Raw genomic sequence first — 12,441 nt, 5'->3', positions numbered from 1 at the left:
GCTCTCCCCCGTGCATGCGTGGGTTTTCTCCGGGTACTCCGGTTTCCTCCCACATTCCAAAAACATGCTAGGTTAATTGGCGACTCCAAATTCTCCATAGGTATGAATGTGAGTGTGAATGGTTGTTTGTCTATATGTGCCCTGTGATTGGCTGGCCACCAGTTTAGGATGTACCCCCGCCTCTCGCCCGAAGACAGCTGGGATAGGCTCCAGCACCCTCTGCGACCCTTGTGAGGATAAGCGGTAGAAATTGAATGAATGAATGAATCTTTAACTACAAGAAAAACTACAACATATCACCTTGTTAACAGTATTGTGATATATTGTATTGTAATACGTATCGTATTCTTGCCAATACACACCCTTATACCTAATTATAACTTTTTACTTCAGATTTTTTTCTTTTTTTGTTTATTTATGTTGTTAAATTATCTTTTTTGAATGCGAATGCCGCTTGTCTCAGACCCTGCCGGCGTCAGGGCTTTGAGTCCAATCTGCGGCAGCATCCGGTCGCCAAGGAGACCAAGCAGGACCACAACAACTACTGACTACCATATGTACAAAATAACAGAGTTGTGTACGTTGTGTATATTTATGCACCTTTCTCTCCAGTGTCATCTGTCGGGAGTCGGGACAAACATCTCCGTCCGTCCGTCCAGGCTGCTGACGCTCAGCTTTCTCCCTGCAGGAAGACACAAAGAGCGACAATAACACATACAAAGTAGATGTGTGTTACACTTTGTGTGTGTCGCTTCAGCTCTGGATTATCTTGTGCATGGTTGTTTGTCCAAGGAGGGGGTGCTTACATCATGAGAACACACCTTATGGCTGCGACACAACCCAGTAAAGTTTACTTCATGCAATTAAGTGTATCCCATCTGTGTGGTGTTGAAAGTACACACAACTGTACCAAGGCCAAATAATAGTTAGTATAATGCCAGAAAGGGGCGAGTGGTTAGCTAGGAGACCCAAGTTCAATTCCACCCTCGGCTATCTCTGTGTGGAGTTTGCATGTTTGCATGTTGCATGGTTTTCTCCGCGTACTCCGGTTCCCTCCCACATTCCAAATGAGGAGAAGCTAGCTATGGTGATGATTATTATTATTATTCTACTCCTTATTGTATATTATATCACTGAGGTTTAATATTCCTTCAATCATTAATTTTCTACTGCTTATCCTCACAAGGGTGGGGGGTGCTGGAGCCTATCCCAGCTGTCTTGGGGCGAGAGGCGGGGTACGCCCTGGACTGGTGGCCAGCCAATCACAGGGCACATATAGACAAACAACCATTCACACTCACATTCATACCTATGGACAATTTGGAGTCGCTAATTAACCTAGCATGTTTTTGGAATGTGGGAGGAAACCGGAGTACCCGGAGAAAACCCACGCATGCACGGGGAGAACATGCAAACTCCACACAGAGATGGCCGAGAGTGGGATTGAACTCGGGTCTCCTAGCTGTGAGCCGCTAACCACTTGACCAACGTGCAGCCTGAGATATATTCATTCCTTCAATCATTAATTTTCTACCGCTTATCCTCACAAGGGTCGCGGGGGTGCTGGAGCCTATCCCAGCTGTCTTCAGACAAGAGGCGGGGTACACGCTGGACTGGTGGCCAGCCAATCACAGGGCACATATAGACAAACAACCATTCACACTCACATTCATACCTATGGACAATTTGGAGTCGCTAATTAACCTAGCATGTTTTTGGAATGTGGGAGGAAACCGGAGTACCCGGAGAAAACCCACGCATGCACGGGGGGAACATGCAAACTCCACACAGAGATGGCCAAGGGTGGAATTGAACCCTGGTCTCCTAGCTGTGAGGTCTGCGCGCTAACCACTCGACCGCCTAACCATCAACAAGAAAAACATCTTCAAAGACCAAATCTCTTTTAATGCCATCAAATTGTCTGTTTGGAATTTGCACAAGCGCACCAAAAGATGGGACATTGAAAGGTGGAAGAAATTGAACCTTGACGGCCTTGATGGCTTCCAGCAGTCCTGACATAATAAGGAGATTCCACCTGAGATGTTAGCTACTTTTCCTTCAATGCAACAATGGAGCCTCCTATGTGAATCACCACCTTATCGTAGTGGAGGGGTTTGAGTGCCCGAGTGACCCGAGGAGCTATGTTGTCTGGGGCTATATGCCCCCTGGTAGGGGTCTCCCAAGGCAAACAGGTCCGAGGTGACGGGGTAGACCAAGAGTGATTCAGAAGACCCTTATGAAGAAAAACTAGAGGAGGAACAGTACCTTGTCCGGATGTGGGATACCGGGGCCTCACCCTGGAGCCAGGCGAGCACCTGGTGGTCGGGCCCGCCCGAAGAAGCCACACGGGATCTCCCCCTTGTAGACCCACCACCTACGGGGGCAAACATAAGGGTCCGGTGCATTGTGTGTTGGGTGGCGGATAAGGGTGGATGCCTGGGCGACCTGGTCTTCGGCGGCCAAATCTGGTTCTTGGGACATGGAACCGGACGCCTCCCTGGGGAGGTGTTCCCGGCATGAAAAGGCCCCGGGGGAGACCTAGGACACTATGGAGGGATTATGTCTCACAGCTGGCCTTGGAACCAGCTCCTCCTGGTGGAGCTGGTCCACCGGGAGGTGGCCGGGGACCGGGAAGTCTGGGCTTCCCTTCTAAGACTACTGCCCCCGTGACCCGGACCCGAATAAGCGGAGGAAAATGAATGGATGGATGGCAACAATGGAGCTTTCGTGTTGTGCAGGGGCGTCAAAGGGTAAACGGCTCTATAGAGATGTTGCAGGTGGCATCCCTCATGACTGAAGGCCCTGTTCTGTGTGACAGGGTCTGTCTGACAGAGAAATAACCTCACTTTTTTGGATCTTTTACTGCGTAGTAAATCCATTTAAAACATTTAGAAACGGATGGCAAAGGAAGTTTACAAAAATGGACATCAATTCTAAAACAGTAGATGTCCTCTGTGAAGCCATCTTCACCACATGGAGCAACATTCCCACTAGACTCCTGGAGACAAAGGCATCAAGCATGTCTAAAACAATTTTTGAGCTAATTAAGAAGGATAGTAGAGCTACACATTACTGAATCCTTGAAGAAATCTATTTTAGGGGAGCTTCGGGTTTTTTTTTTTTTAAGCTACGGTCTCACACTTTTAATCAGCTGATGAACAGCCTATTTCAGTTTAATGTTGTTTACAAAAAAAATGCTTATGAAATGTTTTTGAATTTTGAAGCTCGACTTAGAACCTCCTTAAGATAAACAGTGCACATTTTTTTTGCAACTGTTCAATCTTTTCCTGGTTTTTTGAGCACTTGTTGCTAGGCGGAATTTGTGGGTACACATGTTAACATATTGTCATCATGCTAACAATGCTTGGTAAAATGGGGCAGAGTACCCCGCTGCCCCACATGGCCAAGAAAGGACAACAAATGGTGGCAGGAATTGGATGTCACACACAAAAATAACACCAAAGTGTATTGTAACATATGAGTGGGAAAGAAAAAAATAAGTAAAAATGGGGCAGAGTTCCCCGCTGCCCCACATAGCCAAGAAACGACAGCAAATGTTGGCAGGAATTGGATTTCACACACAAAAATAACACTAAAGTGTATTGTAACATACGAGTGGGAAAGAAAAAAATAAGTATTTTCAAGTTTTTAGCTAGCTAGCTAAAAACGCTAGCTAGCTAGCTAGCTAGCTGTACAATAACAAACTAGACATCAACACCATTACTAAGATTCATTATTTTGTTTGCTTGACGGAATTTGTGGGTACACATGTTAACATATTGTCATCATGCTAACAATGCTGCCTCCTTGCTAAAATGGGACAGAGTTCCCCGCTGCCCCACATGGCCAAGAAAGGACAGCGAAAGTTGGCAGAAATAGGATGTCACACACAAAAATAACCCTAAAGTGTATTGTAACATACGAGTGGGAAAGAAAAAAATAAGTATTTTAAAGTTTTTAGCTAGCTAGCTAGCTGTATAATAACCTACTAGACATCAACACCATTACTAAGAGTCATTATTTTGTTTGCTTGACCACTAGTTGCTAGGCGGAATTTGTGGGTACGCATGTTAACATATTGTCATCATGCTAACAATGCTTGGTAAAATGGGGCAGAGTTCCCCGCTGCCCCACATAGCCAAGAAAGGACAGCGAAAGTTGGCAGGAATAGGATGTCACACACAAAAATATTGTATATTGTAACATACGAGTGGGAAAGAAAAAAATAAGTATTTTCAAGTTTTTAGCTAGCTAGCTAGCTGTACAATAACAAACTAGACATCAGCACCATTAATAAGATTCATTATTTTGTTAGCTTGAGCACTAGTTGCTTGGCGGAATTTGTGGGTACACATGTTAAGATATTGTCATCATGCTAACAATGCTTGGTAAAATGGGGCAGAGTACCCCGCTGCCCCACATAGCCAAGAAACGACAGCAAATGTTGGCAAGAATTGGATGACACACACAAAAATAACACTAAAGTGTTTTGTAACATATGACTGGGAAAGAAAAAAATAAGTATTTTCACGTTTTTTAGCTAGCTAGCTAGCTGTATAATAACCTACTAGACATCAGCACCATTACTAAGATTCATTATTTTGTTTGCTTGACGGAATTTGTGGGTACACATGTTAACATATTGTCATCATGCTAACAATGCTGCATGCTTGGTGAAATGGGGCAGAGTTCCCCGTTGCCCCACATAGCCAAGAAAGGACAGCAAATGTTGGCAGGAATTGGATGTCACACACAAAAATAACACTAAAGTGTATTGTAACATACGAGTGGGAAAGGGAAAAATAACAAATATTTTCACGTTTTTAGCTAGCTAGCTGTATAATAACAAACTAGTCATCAACACCATTACTAAGATTTATTATTTTGTTTGCTTGACCATTTGTTGCTAGGCGGAATTTGTGGGTACACATATTGTCATCATGCTAACAATGCTGCCTCCTTGGTAAAATGGGGCAGAGTTCCCCACTGCCCCACATAGCCAAGAAAGGACATCAAACGTATTGTAACATACGAGTGTGAAAGTAAAAAATAATAAGTATTTTCACGTTTTAGCTAGCTAGCTGTACAATAACAAACTAGACATCAGTGCCATTACTAAGATTCATTATTTTGTTAGCTTGAGCAGTACTTGCACTAGTTACTAGCATGGACCAAAACGTTAGATTTTATATTTGTACCTTTGTACCCACTGTTAGATCTTTCTTCTAAGAATCTCATGACAGGCAGTGCAGTAGATGCCTGACCAGAGTGTGAAATGAATTAAGGAGGAAACACAAGGCGCTCTGTGCCGTCAGGTCAAAGTTTTCCCACTCATGTGACTGAATGATCATGACTTTGCAGGAAAATATTATATTCCGAATATAATGTAGGTGTACATTGGGGATTATTATTATTATTATTGGTGAGAGCATGAGTGCTGACCTGTCTCGACAAAGCTGTGGATGGAAAGTATGTGTCCTCAAGGATGGGCTTTCATGCCCACTGCCCACAAGAGGGAGACAAAACCTGAATTTGATATTGTAGTCAGTTTTTATAGAATTTTGTTTTCCTTGACAATTTTCACTAAAATGTTTGCCTGACTTTTCAAACAATGTCATTAGAGTTGCAAGAATTAATCCATTAACCGATAATTAATCCATTATCCAATTAATCAACAAATACTTTGGTATTTATTTAATATATTTTTTATTTTTAAATGTAATGTCATGTAAAATATATTGTCATCATGCTAACAATGCTGCCTCCTTGCTAAAATGGGGCAGAGTTCCCCGCTGCCCCACATAGCCAAGAAAGGACAGCGAAAGTTGGCGGGAATAGGATGTCACACACAAAAATAACACTAAAGTGTATTGTAACATATGAGTGGTAAAATAAAAAATAATAAGTATTTTCACGTTTTAGCTAGCTATGTGTATAATAACAAACAAATAGATGTCATTAGAGTTGCAAGAATTAATCCATTAATCGATAATTAATAAATTATCCAATTAATCAACAAATACTTTGGTATTTATTTCATATTTTTTAAAATTTTTAAATGTAAATATCATCTGATTTTAGCCTCGAAAAGGCAAATTTTAAAAATATTTTTAAAGTCATCTATGAAAGCCGTCCTATTATTTTTGTATTTTAGGCAAAACAAGATTTTCACATGTCGGCTTTGACTTTGGAAAACAGTGATTAGCATGTTTGCGTCTTTTCTGATATATTCTGGACCAAAATTAGGAGCCTAGCAAATTCTAAAAATATATTTCAACAAAAAACTTTTTAAAAAATGGAAAAATCAGCAGTAATTTTACAAGTAACCTCAAAATATTACCTGAAAAATTTGTGATTTTCCCATAATAATAAAAAAAAAAAATTTTTTTTAGCAGCAATAAGTATAAATTTGAAAAAAAAATCATAATATTATGTGGACAAAAAAGTTAGGTTGTTAGGTGAATTTTTTTTTAATATTCCAGGAATAAAGTCAAAATATTAAAAGGAATAAATTCTACTAAGCCTACTAAGTTTTGGATGATCTTATAGCTTCATTTTTCCAAACTGTGACTTTCAAATTGTGTAGCCAATCCCGCCTGGTTTAGATTCAGCTAAGATAAGACGTGTTTATAACATTCACATTACTTTTCCAGTCAAAAATATAATAATTTTAGTAGCAACAAGTTTAAATTTGAAAGAAAAAATTCATAATATTATGTAGAAAAAAGTTAGGTTGCAGAAAAATTTTGAATATTCCAGGAATAAAGTCAAAATATTAAAAGGAATAAATTCTACTAAGCCTACTAAGTTTTGAATGATCTTTACTTAATACCATTATCCAATGAATCAACAAATACTTTGGTATTTATTTAATTTTTTTTTTTATTTTTAAATGTAAATATCATCTGATTTTAGCCTTGAAAAGGCAAATTTTAAAAAATATTTTCGAAGTCACCCATGAAAGCCGTCCTATCAGCCTATTGTGGACCAAAATTAGGAGCCTAGCAAATTCTAAAAATATACTTCGACAAAAAAACTTTAAAAAAATGGAAAAATCTGCAATAATTTTACAAGTACCCTCAAAATATTACCTGAAAAATTTGTAATTTTCCCATAATAATAAAAAAACTTTTTAGTAGCAATAAGTTTAAATTTGAAAGAAAAAATTCATAATATTATGTGGAAAAAAGTTAGGTTGCAGAAAAATTTTGAATATTCCAGGAATAAAGTCAAAATATTAAAAGGAATAAATTCTACTAAGCCTACTAAGTTTTGGATGATCTTATAGCTTCATTTTTCCAAACTTTCAAATTGTGTAGCCAATCCTGCCTGGCTTAGATATAGCTAAGATAAGACGCGTTGATAACATTCACATGACTTTTCCAGTCAAAAATATTATAATTTTAGTAGCAATAAGTTTAAATTTGATAGAAAAAAAATCATAATATTATGTGGAAAAAAAGTTAGGTTGCAGAAAAAGTTTGAATATTCCAGGAATAAAGTCAAAATATTAAAAGGAATAAATTCTACTAAGCCTACTAAGTTTTGAATTATCTCTAATTAATACCATTATCCAATGAATCAACAAATACTTTGGTATTTATTTAATAATTTTTTTAAATTTTTAAATGTAAATATCATCTGATTTTAGCCTCAAAAAGGCAAATTTTAAAAATATTTTTAAAGTCATCTATGAAAGCCGTCCTATTATCTTTGTATTTTAGGCAAAACAGCATGTTTGTGTCTTTTCTGATATATTCTGGACCAAAATTAGGAGCCTGGTAAATTCTAAAAATATATTTCAACAAAAAAACTTAAAAAAAATGGAAAAATCAGCAGTAATTTTACAAGTACCCTGAAAATATTACTTGAAAAATTTGTAATTTTCCCATAATAATAAAAAATATAATAATTTTAGTAGCAATAAGTTTTAATTTGAAAGAAAAAAATCATAATATTATGTGGAAAAAAGTTAGGTGGCAGAAAAAGTTTGAGTCAAAATATTAAAAGGAATTTTGGATGAGTTTTGGATGATCTTATAGCTTCATTTTTCCAAACGTTGATAACAATCACATGACTTTTCCAGTCAACTCTCTAGGATTAATTAGGGAGCTTTATTGTGGCAGTATCAACATATAAAACAATACATCTTTTTTCTTCAAATAACATACAAACATTCAAATGTTTCACTTCACAAAGTTCATAAGGCTTGGTTGTCCCAGAGGTTGGTGAGAGGGCCAAATGAAAATCTCCCAGAGTTCGAAGCATAAAATAACAACAGTCGTCAAAAAAAGAAAGTGACCGTGCAAAGGGAGTGTGCTACTTACAGTACATGCTAACACATTCCAGTGGAGATGATCCAATCAAATATTCTGAAATGTACTATGTACTATGTACTGAAATTCCCACGCCCGACGCAAACACCTCAGGGATCGTCAACTCCTGGCACGCGGGCCAAATCTTGTCATTTTTGCAAACTCGGGAGCGACTAACATTCTTGCAGCATTTTCCTAAAACCAGCAAATAGAGGATCTTTGAGGATCTAGTGTTTTGGCAGTAAGTTCTAAAAAAGTATCAGGGGTGTCGGACCTATTTCTAACGTCAAGACAAGGCTCTGTTATGCCTTAAAATTTTTATTTCATCAAATGAATACTTGATGAAAGTCAAGTCAAATATACTCAAGTCAAATATACTCTATATACCAGGGGCGCTTTGCTTTTCTTAACCCTTAGATCAGGGGTCTCAAACACGCGGCCCTTGACATGAAAGTTTAATGTTAGTGTGGCCCACGCAAAGTTTGATATGGATGCTGTATGGTATCATGTACCCAGAAAAAAATTATTATGTTTGATTAATGTTCATGTTAAAGGTTAAATAACTGTTAATAGTTATCCTCCCTATCCGTGTGGAAGTGGTAAGTTTTTGGCTATTTAAGTTTAAAGGAAATAACTTGAAGGCTACCGTTTAGGTCGCTAGGTCTCTAGTTTGCGAGTTAGCATGTGTCTCAAGACCCTGCAGTTGCGCAATATAATGTAAATAAAAAAAGTATAAATGTGACTATAGTCGTGTTTTGTCATGTCTACAGGGCTCTAATAATGCTTTGTTCATTTTAATCTGAAAAAAATAATTTGTCTACCCACCAACTATATGTGGTTTCTTGTGGTTTGGATTCCATAGAAAATGAATGCGGGTCATTTTTGACCCACTTATGGAAGGTTGGGGTAGTAACACAAAAACTTAAATTTCTTAAAATGTGTAAAAGGTAAGTTAAAACTGTGAATGGCATGATAGCAAAAACATGTTTTTTGAGGAATACCTGGAATATGAAATAATGAAAAATTTTAATTACGAAGATATTTCAAGAAAACAATGTGACCGGGTCATTTTTGACTCACTTATGGAAGGTTGGGGTAGTAACACAAAAACTAAAATTTCTTAAAATGTATAAAAGGCAAGTTAAAAATGTGAATGGTATGATAGCAAAAACATGTTTTTTGAGGAATACCTGGAATATAAAATAATGAAAAATTTTCATTACGAAGATATTTCAAGAAAACAATGTGACCGGGTCATTTTTAACCCACTTATGGAAGGTTGGGGTAGTAACACAAAAATAAAAATTTCTTAAAATGTATAAAAGTTAAAAATAAGTTAAAATGTGAATGGCATGATATCAAAAACATGTTTTTTACTTGGAATATGAAATGATAAAAAAATTTTAATGATGAAAATATTTCAAGAAAACAACCTGACTCGGTAATTTTTGACCCACTTATGCATCTAAGGGTTAAGAAAAAAGCTTTGCGGTAGGGCTTTTTTAAGGAATTCATCCTTAGGACACCCCTGCTATAGATGATCTTTGACGAGTGTAAACATATTATGTTATCAATTTGGTTCAAAGATTCAACTTGAAATAAAAAAACGCTCCATTAAATTTAAGCTTTGACGTCAACAAGAGTTTTTTTTAAATCATTCTTTTATTAAAAAAAAACATTCAAAACTTTCCTTTGCCCAAAAACAAGACCCTTATGTGACCTCATTCCTAAATGAGAGCGAAATCTCAAGTGTAAAGGCCAAGCTACAAGCTAAGCTAATATGCTACGTCACCAGCTGGGAGCCCTCGTCGCTTTTTATTGACATTCTTTCCTAATATTATCAAGCTAATCTCCGTATAGGCAAAAAAAAAAAACTAATTCGCACATTGGATGCATTTAAACTGAGAGAATGAACCGGAATGAACCGGAACACGTCACTAAAACGTTAGCATGCCTTGCTAGCATGCTCTGTTAGTGTTTCAACACAGCCAGATAACAATAATACAATGATATTTTTTTTTTAATAGTGTGTTTGAATTATTGTAAAAATGAAATTTAAAATGTTTACTTACCCATTTGTGAGTTAATTTAGCATTTACTTCACGAGGTGGAGTCAATGTTTTTGGTCAAGACAAAGCACATGCATTCTAATGAAGACAGCCAAGCCTACAAGCAAAAACCAGGACAGGACAAACAGATTATTTCACCCCTTTTTTTGTCTTTTTGCCACATCTATTAACACTATTTACAAATGAGGGCATGCAGATTTAGCACGTAAAAAATGTCTGAATTAGCTCCGCATTCCGAAATGTAATCCGCACAGAACGAGAACAGACTTTAGGTTTGCTATGATAGTGATTTGGCCCTTCTGTTGGTTTCAGTGCATGTGTTTCTTCCCGTGTAGGGAAAATAAATGCTTTGTTTCTGCATAAAATCTGCTTAATTCTGCATATTCATAATGCGGCGGGAAACCATTGAGCAACGATGACAGGAGGACCTTTGTGGACACGAATGAATGCATCACAGAAGAGATTCATTGAGATTCTTGCAAATACAATTATACTATTTGTGTATCAGTAAACACATATAAATGTATACAAAGTACTGCGGAAATGTCTTAGGTCACCGTTAGCTTGGATTAGATCATAAATATTCATTCATTTTCTACCTCCGAGGGTCGCAGGGGGTGCTGGAGCCTATCCCAGCTGTCGTCAAGCGAGAGGCGGGGTAGAACCAATCACAGGGCACATATAGACAAACAACCATTCACACTCACATTCATACCTATGGACAATTTGGAGTCGCTAATTAACCTAGCATGTTTTTGGAATGTGGGAGGAAACCAGAGTATCCGGAGAAAACCACGCAAATATTATTTTTTAAATGATTTTTATTGTAAAATATTAATTAATTTATAATAATAATATTATTATTATATATAATATACTGTCCTATAAACAGTACATAGGCAAAATGCTGCGTTCTCAGAGCACTTAACTTAATAATAATAATAATAATGATAATAATAATAATAATTTATTATTATTAAATATTATGAATTATTAATATTATTATAGTACAATCCCAATCAGGGATTCCCAAAATTGACCAACTCACGGCCCACCTTTGTCCGATAAACAGTACATAGGCAAATAATAATAATTATATTAATAATAAAAAATATTATTATTATAATATATATTAAGAAAAAAGTATATATTATATAATAATAAATTAAAAAATCTAAAAAATGTCTGCGGCCCCACCTTTGTCCGATAAATAGTACATGGGCGAATAATAATAATTATATTAATAATAATAAATTGTTATTATTATAATATATATTAATAATAATATATATATATTATATAATAATAAATAAATAAAAATTCCGCGACCCACCTTTGTCCGATAAACAGTACATAGGCGAATAATAATAATTATATTAATATTAAAAATAATCAATTATTATTATGTATATTAATAAGAATGATATATATATAGAATATTACATAATAATAAATTATAATTATTATTTGCATACGTGAATAATAATTATATTAATATTAAAAATAATAAATTATTATTATTATGATTATATATTAATAAGAATGATATATATATATAATATTATATAATAATAAATTATTATAATTATTATTATTCGCCTATGTTCTGTTTATAGGACAAAGGTGGGCCGCGGACATTTTTTTTTAGATTTTCAAGTGGGCCCTGAGTTGGTCAATTTTGGGAATACCGAATTTAGAAGATCATGGAATCATAAACAAAAATATTCCATTCATAAAGAAGCAATCAATAAAAGGGATTATTGTACATATTCAATGTTCAATTCACATATAATGGTGACCGAAGACTTTTGCACAGTACTCCCTTAGGGTACCCTCACTCAAAGGAAGCCTTACCGTAGTATTCCTAATACTACAAGAATAAGTTTGTTTTATAATGATATTACTCAATTTTAGAATTTTGCCAATTATTTCGGTAAATTACAACTTTTTTGCGTAAAAATCAGAATTCAGTTCTATAAATCACCAGTTTGAATCTGGTATGTGACAACTGTGGGGGTGTTAGCGGGCATACATATCAACATACGTTTTTCCAGGGA

General features: G+C 36.1%; 1 protein-coding gene across 1 annotated transcript in view; it reads right to left on the bottom strand.

The window, feature by feature from the left end:
* rasef (RAS and EF-hand domain containing) overlaps positions 1-11,744 on the bottom strand; it is a 64,749-nt gene extending 53,005 nt beyond the window's left edge. Inside the window, exons 1-2 of the mRNA XM_058070267.1 lie at positions 10,388-11,744; positions 601-682 (exon numbers count right to left, since the gene is read on the bottom strand). The gene's annotated coding sequence lies outside the window, so the exon portion shown is untranslated. The remainder of the gene's footprint in view (positions 1-600; positions 683-10,387) is intronic.
* Positions 11,745-12,441: the final 697 nt, after the last annotated feature.

This window comes from Doryrhamphus excisus, chromosome 4, assembly GCF_030265055.1.
Source record: "Doryrhamphus excisus isolate RoL2022-K1 chromosome 4, RoL_Dexc_1.0, whole genome shotgun sequence".
NCBI classification, from domain to species: domain Eukaryota; kingdom Metazoa; phylum Chordata; class Actinopteri; order Syngnathiformes; family Syngnathidae; genus Doryrhamphus; species Doryrhamphus excisus.
The sequence above is the reverse complement of the archived record's forward strand: the minus strand, read 5'-3'. Positions and strand labels throughout refer to the sequence as shown.